At 38.7% G+C, this 11,362-nt stretch overlaps 1 long non-coding RNA gene across 1 annotated transcript; it reads right to left on the reverse strand.

Moving 5' to 3' along the window:
- Positions 1-4,983: 4,983 nt before the first annotated feature.
- LOC122179264 lies at positions 4,984-11,155 on the reverse strand. The gene is made up of 3 exons (XR_006178618.1): positions 10,973-11,155; positions 9,913-10,002; positions 4,984-5,243 (listed from the first exon to the last, which is right to left on the reverse strand). It is a non-coding gene; the product is annotated as an uncharacterized LOC122179264 (long non-coding RNA).
- Positions 11,156-11,362: the final 207 nt, after the last annotated feature.

Here is an 11,362-nt window from a genome sequence, read left to right on the forward strand (position 1 = left end):
ATCACATTGTTCTATTTGATCAGACAAGTACTTCACGCCTGTAGACTCGTACTGTTATTCTCTAGCTTGATATTAAAGTTATTTTTAATATGGAAGAAAAATTGAGAACTGAAATTCCTTCCTCCTGAGAAATACACATCTGTTCAGTACACAGTAGATTCTGACGCTATGCATAAAAAAATTATATTCACTGCTTCAAATGATAGCCCTCCATAGTGAATAAATATATTTAGTGTTCCAAGGACATTATTGTCCTACAGGATACAAAAAAGTTTTGGCATTTCACAAATGCCTATTTTTATCCTTCCTCCAACTGGAATATATTCTGTCTGGAGAGAAGGAAGGTCTGCTGATCTTACTGATCTATTAAAATTAACTGTGTAAAATTCCACTCAATATACCTATTTAATTGCATGGAAAAATTATCTTATTTCTGTTTATTTTCCCTGAAAATTCATCTTGAAAAACAAAATGTACTTTGAAATTGTCATAACATTTTACTTCTCCAAAACATCAAGACCTATCTACAGTTGAATGCAAGAATTTTTAATCCAAAAAGAATTTTGGATTAAAATTATTTTGTTTTTGCTGTTGGGACATAGAATATATAGAATATCTCCAGTTCATAAAGCAAGAATGGCATTATTGATTTTCATGGTAATTGTGTCTCAATAAAGCGTGCATCAATTGAGAAACAGGCAGTTTTGTTAACCACCTGCACCTTGGAGACTCAACAAAACTGGAAAAGTAGGATGAGTTTATATTCTTTCTTTCCCCCCTTCAGAACAGGAATAAACATTCTTTAAATGAAATCTCACCCTTGTTTGTAGTTCAGCAGTTTCCATATCTTTACTATCTGCTTTTGGAGACAGCTATAACACCATCAGACATTGTATAATGAGATTCATCAGCTCATCAGAGGGTACAAACCATATCAGATCAGATTTCTTTACTGTGGCACTGACTGGTCCTTCACTTGAATGAAGAGACACACTTTGAATCATGATCAGAAAATTATTTCACTTGATCAAGGTTTTACCCTAAGAGCCCCTGGTTTTTGAAATATGATAAAAAGGTTATTTCATTTCACCAAAGCTTACCTTGGGTTTTCTAACAAGGTGGATTTCTGAGAAATATAAAACCAACTATAAACAGCTGATCTGTTTTCGTACAGCTGTCACTATCTACTACATGATTAAGATAGATTTCATCATTCTTTAAAAAAAAAAAAAAGTTTCTATTCATATACATTTCTGATAAGAATGCTTGGAGTTTTAATCCTGTCCTCACTAAATCTGTTTATGTCCAAAACTGCCAGCCATTGCCTCACTTCTGCTCCTCTTCCAGCCTATGAAGAATGACAGCAGTTTTTCCAAGTAGATAACAAGAGCTCCAGGGAAATGCTCTTTTGTGATCCTCTCTATAAACAGTTTCTCTTCAGTGTAGCACAGCTATCCTTCCTAACTGTGAAAACAAGATGTCTATAATACAAACAGACTTCATACTGCTCCTTTACATCCAGCTGGTTGTCCACCAGGACTTCAAAAGATGTTTTGCACCCACACTGAAAAAATGAAAACGAATGAGTTTGAACACACAATGATTGTAAAATTGTTGATCCCTTCACTATTACTGTAATGCCAACAGGAGCATTTATCCTCCTGTGGTAGTGACTGAAGACTTCCTCTCAGCAGAGCCAGCAGGAACTTCATCAGCAGTGCATGGGACTGTGCACTACCTTAGCTCTGTGCTGCTCCAGGGGACAGAATTGTGGCACTTTAGTACAAAGCCGAGCATGATTTACACTGTCCAAAGGCACAGAGATGGTTAGGTATAAAAAAATAACTGAAGCAGTGAGGATGAGAGTTCTGCTGTTTTTCTTCTTCGCAGAACCTATCACAGCATGTATTTATTCCAATCAAAAAATAAAAGCAGACAACATCATTCTGATTTGACTATTCTATGTTGCAGTGTGAATATATATTTACAACAAAAAAGTTTCGTCACAATAATCCTCAACTCTGATCCAAGTTTTAGTAATTAGTTAGTATTTTTGTTCTTGATCTTGCCATTAAAACGTTCTTTCAAATGCTACTGGCAAATACATATTTTTTAGAACGTATTTTTAATGGTTAAATCTTCAATTAAATATATTTGATCTAAGCTAATCTCACAACTTCTTATGCAAATGCATAACACTGTCTATAAATCCATGTGTATGTTTCTGTGTGGGTTTGTATGTCAATATATATACTAAGTATGTAAATAGAGAACTGTAAAAATTGAGTTGAGTATTTAAAGCTGCTTTTATTTCCCATAGCACTTCTCAGATTACTGAGGAAACAAAATTTATCTTGAATTACCATGGTTGCAGTATACTTATTTAAGAGCAGCATTTTCAGTGTGGGGAGCTCCCCAGGCTGAGCATGGAGGATAGAGAAAAGGCATAGAGAGAAACGTTTGGCTCTAGCTTGGTATCATTTGCACAGCAATCCCTCCTGAGCACATGCATTACCATGGAGATTTTAAAGGAGATGAAGTGTTTGATTACTTTTGGGATTTCTGCTTCATGCAGGGAATACATTCAACTGAGAGAGTGGTGAAAAGATAGCTACAGCTTTACCTGCCATGATAAGCACAAACTGGCACTAAGAGCACCCCATCACTGATTTTGCAGTTCCAGGATCCTCAGGTTCTAAGTTATCTGTCCCAGCTTGCTTTGTGACCTTGAGCAAATCCTGCTGGGTATCACATTTGTTTATGCAAGGGCAGCAATATTCCTCAGCATTAAAACGACAAGTTTAGTCTCAGCTAAAGAACATATCACTTGTGATAAACTAAGAAGTTGAAAAGAAAATGAAGTCTTAATTCAATGCTGGGTGAAAATAAGTTGTATGGGCTGTGTGGAACATCTCTATTCATCCTGAGATCAAGGGTACATATAAAAGCGCTTCTGATCACAGCCCCTTAAGTTTATCAACTACTACAACTGCTTATCTCTGTGGCTGGGAAGAGTGAAAGAACTGTAAATGTATTCAGGCAGACCACATCTACTCACATCCGACTGTGCTCCGGTCAGAAATTACGTAGTTCAAAACCAGGATGAAGCTATATTTGTCTAGATTTTGGTCTGTTGTTCTCCTCTGCCCCAACTGGTTCTTAAATTGTTTTCGTATACTACCCGTGGTGGGTTGACCTCAGCTGGCTGCCAGAGCACCTCCTAGCTCTTTTCTCAATCCCTCCTCAGCAGGACAAGAGGAGAGAAAAAAAAAAAAAAAAAAAAAAACACAAACACAGAAAAGCCCACAGGCCAAAACAAGGACAGAGCATCTCATTACTAAAACCTTGCCACATAAACCCATTATAATCTCACAGACTCTCATGCAATTTTTCAACTGAATACTGGCTCAAGCTAAGGCATTGTCACAGACACATTAAAACTTTGAGGACTCTCTCATTCCAATACATATGTGAGTAGAGAAACTGAGGATTCATAAAATGGCATAAAGTCCTCAAAAAAGTTCTAAAAAATTGTAACAGTTTACAGAACAGAGAAAAGCATTTTGTGAATTTTTCTGTAATTGTATTTGCTCCAATATCTTTGGCATTTGCTAAAGACAACATTTACCATATTACTCCAGCACACTGCATAATTTGCTTTTAGTACCACCTGGATGACACGACACTTTTCAAAACCCACTGAGAAGGTAGTAAATCAGCCTAATGGTTAGAACAGATAAAATTCATTATTCAAGCACCAGTGTTATTGACAGTATATCAAAAAGGTCAAACGAGCAGATTAAAAACTCGAGTTATGAATTAAACATATCAGATGATTTCTATGACAGCAGTTATATTTCACAGGAGCAAGAGAGGTTTATACATTTTGTGTGAACAGTTTTGGACACATCTTTTGCACTTTGAAAAAGTGCAAAATAAATGTAAAGACAATCAGATGACAAACAATGATATAAGCAATTGTGATACATTTTTCCACGTGACAAATTTGAAGGGAAATGGTGACTGACAGGACTGACAGTAAAAGAAAGAATAAGTGTAATTTAAAATTTTTTATAATGGACAATATTTCTGAACAAGAGATGAGTCAAAATCTTGTGTAATGGATACTACATATACCAATAGACAGTTTTCCTTTTATAATGTTTAAAGAACCTGTAAAAATGCTTGTAGCAACCAAATTCATTGTGTAGGCTATATGTAATCACTAGAAACCATAATAATCTAGAATTATTATTATCTAGAAACCATAATAACATAACAGTGCACTTGAGTCCACAGACTAGAGGCCCCAGACACAGGAATGCAAAATTAAGACAGAGCATAATGCAGATTCCTAATAATTACATTAAGTATACTCCAGGCTAATCTGCATCGTTAAAAAAAAAAAAAAAAGTCAGGAAAAAGGCAAACTGAAATACATTATACCCATCCCATATTATGCTTTCTTTCGGGCCTCTGACAGCAACAAATTTCAAGGAAAGCAGTAGCTTTCCTTGAAATTTGCGTTTTTCTCATTGACATCTTCCTTATAGGAAGTCATCCATATACAGTAGAGGCACCAGTGCCTATAGTTAACACTTGCTCAGATAGAAGTAGCTTGAGTTTTGTCAAGATAAACCCACGTATTGTCCTTATAGGTCATGGTCATTGTTATCAAGATTTTCTGCTTTTCCTCACTTTTAGCCTAATTTTCAAAATATTAAGACTGCTAGAAACCAAAGCTACTATCTCCTATCTGATCAGGATTAGTTTACTTTTTTTTTTTTGGGTCTCAATTTAAATTGCAAATTACTTTGTAACAGGAACCATCTCCAGAAAAGCAGGAAAATCCAGGTTGGAAGGGACTGTGAGGATCTACCGCCCCCTCAAACTATGTTGAGCCATGAGGACAACCCAAGTTGCTCAGGGCTTTATTTAGCCAGGAAAAAAAAAAAAACACAACAACGGGAACTGCACTACTGCTCTGGGCAGCCTCACTGTCCTCATGGGGAAAAGTTTTCCCTTTTGTTCAGCCTGAACTTTTCTCATTTTAGTCTGTGCCTGAGGCCTACACTCCTCTTGCCATGCCCTGTTGTCAACAGCCTGGTTTTCTCTTCTCTGCGATTTCCTCAAGTACTGGGGAGTTGCTATCGGATGTCCAAAAAAGCAGTGCAGTCTCTCCTCACAGGAAAGTGCCCCAGTCATTTCAATGGCCGTCTGGTGAACTCACTTCAGTTGATCAGCTTTAAAACAAAACAAAAAAAAAAAAAAAAAAAAAACACACAACCTGGAGGACCTAAAAACTAAATGCGGTTTAAAGAATGTTTAATAAAGGGAAAACATCATTTTGCTTGCCTTGTGTTGCCTTGCTGTTGGTACCACCCTGGATGCCATTGGCCTTCTTTCCGTCAGGGCACAATGAACTCACATGTACTTGGCTAGCTGCTGCAGCCCTTCCAATCCAAGCAGAACTACCCTCACCAATCCATCCTCAGCCTGCATTACTGCCAGCCATTCCTCATTCCCAGGAGTAGATCTTTGCACTTGCCCTTACTGAATTTCACATGTTTCCTGTTCTCCAGTTCCTCTTGCCTCTCCAGCTCAAACTGGATGGCAACCCTGCTTTTGAGCATACTGACCGGTATCCCCAGTTTGGTGCCCACTGTACATCCAGTGATGTTACACTATCAGTTTCCTCTATAATACTGACAAATACGTAAAAAAGAAGAGGTTACAGTATAACCCCTCTGGTACTCTGCTTCTCATCATCCTCCAGGTAGAGTACATCCCATTAGCAATCACACTCTGAGCCCAACCATCCAGCCTGTTTGTAAGACTCGGCAGTGCCAGAAGAACACTTGTTAGAGAAATAATGAAGTAGTATACCTCCATGAAAAGCACAGGGGCTTTGTTTATCCCAGGTCTGATGGTAAGATTTTTCCTAACTTGGTTTTCTTACCAGTTATGCACTTTACAGATATCATAAAGAGAAAAATCAGTCTTGTTCGTTCACATGAGACTACTCACATTGCACCAGGCCATCTGAGTACTCACATCTCCAAAAAAATTTTGGTATTCAGCCAAAAAAAAGAATAATGACCAATAAATCATGGGAGATCGTACAGGGAATCAACAATCATAAAATGCCACTAAGCTGTATCTCAGGAACAGAATAGGAGGACATATTAGTCTGAATCCTATGGAATAGTTGGGTTATTTCCACTGCTGGATTTTTCAGCTTTAAATGACCAACTTTCCACGGGAAATTAAAGGGAAGAGAAAAAGAAAGTAACTATGGCTGTCTCTGCAGCTGTCAGTGAAGCATGAGAGCTGAATCACCAATGGTGTTACAAGAATAACAGTTACCTTTGGCCAAAAGGAATTCATCCCCGGGAACATCAGATCACCAGCTAAAGAGAGCAACAACTTCTTGGCTCAATTACTGTTGAAACAGATGGTTCCCTCCTTATTTCATAACAGGGCAGTATCAAGCTTTCTGCTCTGATACCTTCTTTATATACTGGTAATATGCACATTCCTGTGATATTGAACAAGCATTTTTTAATGCACGCTAAGTATGTGTTTAGACTTTACAAACATAACTCTGTGATAACCTTAATGACTTCCTTGGAAGAGACCAACCAACCACGCGACATAATTCTTATCTTTTAACTTGTACATCCAAACCCTTCAACAGCCTAGCTCTATTCATCATTATAGAACTTCAGCTCCTAATTTGCATTGATTTCAGTACTCTTCCACCCTGGGTTCTCCTTTTTAACGTAGTATCTACATTTAATATAAACAACTTTTTATCCACAACCAAAATAAAATACCAAGCAGTAATCCATTAACCGAACAGTTTCTGATGCAGGAGAGTTCTCTGCAATACTTTCCTGCTCTTACTTCAGAATCTCAAGCAATGCAATTTCTACTGTGTAGTGTTTTTTCGAGATTTAGGATGCATTTTTATGTCCAGTAAGCAAAATCACGCCCTTCTTACTTACACTCATATGTGAAAGCAAAACAAGTATGTTTCTTTGGGTCCTGGAGCTACTCCATAACTTTTCTTCACACTCAGAATTTTCCTCCTGCTCCCCATTGGGGGACAACCTGAGGATGCTCAAATTAAGAGCATGGCATCTCTACCCTGATCCCTGGAAGCACTGCTTTCCCACAGCCACAACACCACATAACTGCTCTTTGCCTCTACACTCCAGGCTGCTGAAAGTCAGAATAAAAACCTCTGTAAATTTTAGAAGGAAGCAGACATCTCCAATCACACTTTTATGCTGTCATCATAAATACCAAGATGCTGAAAGCTAAAAACATGCTGCAGCCTATATTAAAGTAATCATCAAATCTTACTACAAACAATGCAGTACATAAGCAGTCAAACCACAGATGGCATTTGCATTTTTACTTCCAGAAAGTGAAATAATCCAATTTTAAGTGAAATAAAACTTCCAGAAAGTTTAAGAACAAGCTTAGCTAACACATTTTATAATGAAGATTGTCTGTACTTGCACATTAGTCCTTCCTTCCTGTTTTCTAAAACTATTCAATTGCACAGTCAAGCACACTGCATTTGCAGCTCTGGTAAGTGGTGAAAAGCTCAAAACCCCTCAACAGTACTTTTCTGTGCCTGCAGATCAGCAGAACCATGTCTGTTTTCCTCTGCATCTGTATTTTCCAACAAGCAATCATCACAAGGTTGCAAAAGGTTAAGAATATCATCATTTATAGCTGATCTGCTGCCCACTGTCACATCAAACTGACATTTTTCAATGTCTGTACCTCATCTGGAACTTTCCAATCCCCCTCCCACCCTAATTTCCATTTTTTCAATTTGAATTTGATTTTACAGTGTTTTGTCATCAGTTCTAATCTATCTGGATAGAAGAGCTGGTCTTTTGATCTGAATGACTTTTGCATTCTGTTACTCCTGTGACTATGCTGCAAATATACCCTTATTAGAAGCTTTTTTTCCCTGAGGTAAGTTATAACCTTGTATTTAACTACACATCTGCATATGCATATAGATTAACACATTTTTAAAAAAAGCATGAGATTGACTGCCTTTTTTCCTGATCTTCCTAAAATTAGCAGACTCCAAGACTTAATACAATCATTCCAGCATGTTAAATAACATAAATGTTAAGGTCTCCCATAACAGATCTAATACATCAGATCAGAAAGAAAAGGGATATTAAAGCAACCAAGTGTGTTTGGAGCCCACTAATCTAAGTCACTTTGGCTGTGTCATCTGTCAGCTTGTAATCGCATAAATTGATGCTTAGGCTATATATAAGGGGGATTTCTTTCCTATGAATTTTACTGCATCTCTGCCTCAGAAAAGAGGCGAATAAATAAATAAATAAATAAAAATAAAAAAAATAAATTCCATGCCACATTCCCCCAGCTTGTGGATGGATCAATACTGTTATTTGACCACAGAAACCAAGCTTTCCACAGAGGAGCCCTTAGCAGTACTGGCACGCTGTGGGCAGCCACATGTTCAAGCCACATTCCTGAATTCACAGCAGACATCCTGAAGCAAAGTTTTGTACAGCATCAGTCTATACTGTCCTCAAGAGCAACAGCTCTCAAGGGGCTCTGACCCAAAAATCCTGATCACAATGTATCAGAGGAACTTTTTTGGGCAACAAATTTTCAGATGAGCTTCAGGAAGATGAGAAAAGATGAAGTTTTTTACTCTTTTGGCAGATAACACCCTTACTGCAACCTACTAGCTCTGTCAACATAAATTAAGCATTCTCATTCTGTTAGGCCTAGTGCATTACTTACAATTTGTTATGAATATTTTATAAGGTGTACTTCATTTATGGGAAGTTGTTTATTCTTCATGCACATACATGACCTCAGGAAGTTATATAACCAGGCTACACATTCATACATATATACATACATACACATTTGTATGCACTTACCTGGAGGGGCTGTGAATCTAGCTGTTCAGATCAGCCCTCCCAGGGCACAGGGAGAGCTGAATTTAAGAGCCAGCAGAGCCCCCTGAGTCATAAGGAGGTTACTTGTGGTTAAGGAGTGATTCCTGCCAATGAAATCTTTCCAAATCATTCACTCTTATGCTGCATATTCCCCAATATTTCTGGGGAAGATCAAAGGCAATTGAGGGATATGGTTTAGTGAGAACTATTGGTGATAGGTGGATGGTTGGACCAGATGATGTTGTAGATCTTTTTCAACCTTGGTGATCCTGTGATAGGCTGAAGCTTGCTGATATTTAAGGTTCCTTTCAATCTAAACCATTGTGTTGTTCTAGGAACATCTCAACCTCACACAGAGGGTGCTGACACACTGGAACATGTTGCCCAAGGAAGTTGTGGATACCCCATCCCTGGAGGCATTCAGGGCAAGGCTGGATGTGGCTCTGGGCAGCCTTATCTAATGGTTGGCGACCCTGCCCATGGCAGGGGGGTTGAAACCTTGATGATACCTTGATAATGAATTGATCATTATGGTCCTTTTCAACCCAGGCCATTTTATGATTCTATGAACAGGGGCGTTGAAGAAGAAGCTCATGAAAAGAGGTTTTTGTCCGAACAGAAAAAACTGTGCATTGACTTAAATAGCTCTTGAGGAGTTCTGATAATCCAAAACTGGAATAGAGCTGTTGAGATAAATCCCTATCCCAAAGTTTCCCTTATGATATTGCAGTTTCTTCCAAAGAACATTTTTAACCCAGCACTTTGATGCAAAATGCTGAAGCAATAATGGTTGATGAACTGCCTTCAAAATATGAAACATACTGGTATGTAAATTCCCAAGAGAAAGATGCTTGTCAAAATATGTTTTCTCAAGGGTTCTTTCTAAGGTCCCATACCTACCCATCAAGCAGAATTAATCGACCAGTCTCTCTGTTCCCTTTACCTTCATTCTCACTGATTACAACATTCAGTCTTATAGCCATGTCTGTCACTTCTGCAGAACCATTTTCACTTGATTCTCTCCAGAAGAGAGCTGAAACAGAAGAGAAGATAATAAAGATAGTTCCCATTCAAAAACACATGAACAATAAACAAGTGAGTTTACATTAACATCACTGGAAAGTGCTAACTCCCACGGCCAATTCTAGAGTGTAAATTGAAGCTGCTCATTTGAAAGAAACTGAATCTACAGGGTATATAACTTCTTAGAAATGACAGTGATTTATTCCAGCTGAGAAAGTGATAAAAGCTGGGATCTGGAAAAAAAATTAATAATAAGCAAAAGCTTTAGCTCATTTGGAACTCTCTCAGTAAAATGCTTTTGCCTTAGGACAAACACATTTCCAAGTGCTTGTTTACAGAAACACCTGGTCTACACTGAGATAAAGATACGTTCATTTCTGACTAAATGTGACCCCCAGCGCCACCTGCAGCCTTCTGCTCATACTCTGGGCTTCCTGCTCAGCAGTCACTGAAAACGAGAGCAGGTATGCTCCCATCCCACAGTCAGCTGAGATCATTCTGCACTGCTAGAATTTTACCTAAGGTGCACTGTTGTTGTTCCGAAGAAGCCAGTTAGTGGGATCACACTCAGCATTTGGTGCGCAAACGTCAGCTGCCCCAGTCAAATGCAAATGTCTCTCACATACCTAGATATCAGTGTCTCTGAGATCACCTCTTTTTTAAGCTGCCTCCCTATTATTGTGGGAGAGCACAAAATGCCACTACACTTCTCTTTATGAATGCTTGCATTCCCACAGGCACATTTCTCAGACTGATGGTTATGAAGAGATAAGGCTGAACAGAAGGGTTGGAGTACTGATCTAAGAAGCCTCTTAGAGTCTGAATAATTCAATGACACAACACAGCAAGGGCACACACAAACACAAGCGAGTTCCTGTTTAAGAAGAAGCAAAATTACTTCTGACAGATTCTTGGTACTACCAGATAAAGTACCTACAGACAGGCCAATAGTTGTATACAGAAAGAAGAATCAAACTCACCCAGCTGGTGAAGGGGTTCTATAGCTATACAACACTCCCTCACAGGAAGCAGCCTAGGTGCAAAAAGAGCCTTCTTTTCAGTAGTTGGCCCTTATACGAACCCAGGCCACCCTGGGTCTACACCTTCTGATCACCTAGAGAGCACAGGTGCAAACAGTTTGCTTATGTTCCCTGGGCCAGACACAGCCCTTCACCAGGTGTTCAATCACTAGTTCAAGCTGTGACCCAACAGTACCCCTAACCCATGCCTGTGATGCTAGCCAACTAATCCTCACTCAAGGCAACCTCCCATGTTTGGTCAGAGTCTATGCCTGCCACTTCTCTTTCTCAGATGTCTTTATCTTCTATTCCTTGATCAGTGGCCAGGTGCACTGCACTGCACAGGAATAG

This window comes from Lagopus leucura, unplaced genomic scaffold, assembly GCF_019238085.1.
Source record: "Lagopus leucura isolate 7727_CA_CO unplaced genomic scaffold, USGS_WTPT01 Super-Scaffold_100002, whole genome shotgun sequence".
Lineage (NCBI taxonomy): Eukaryota > Metazoa > Chordata > Aves > Galliformes > Phasianidae > Lagopus > Lagopus leucura.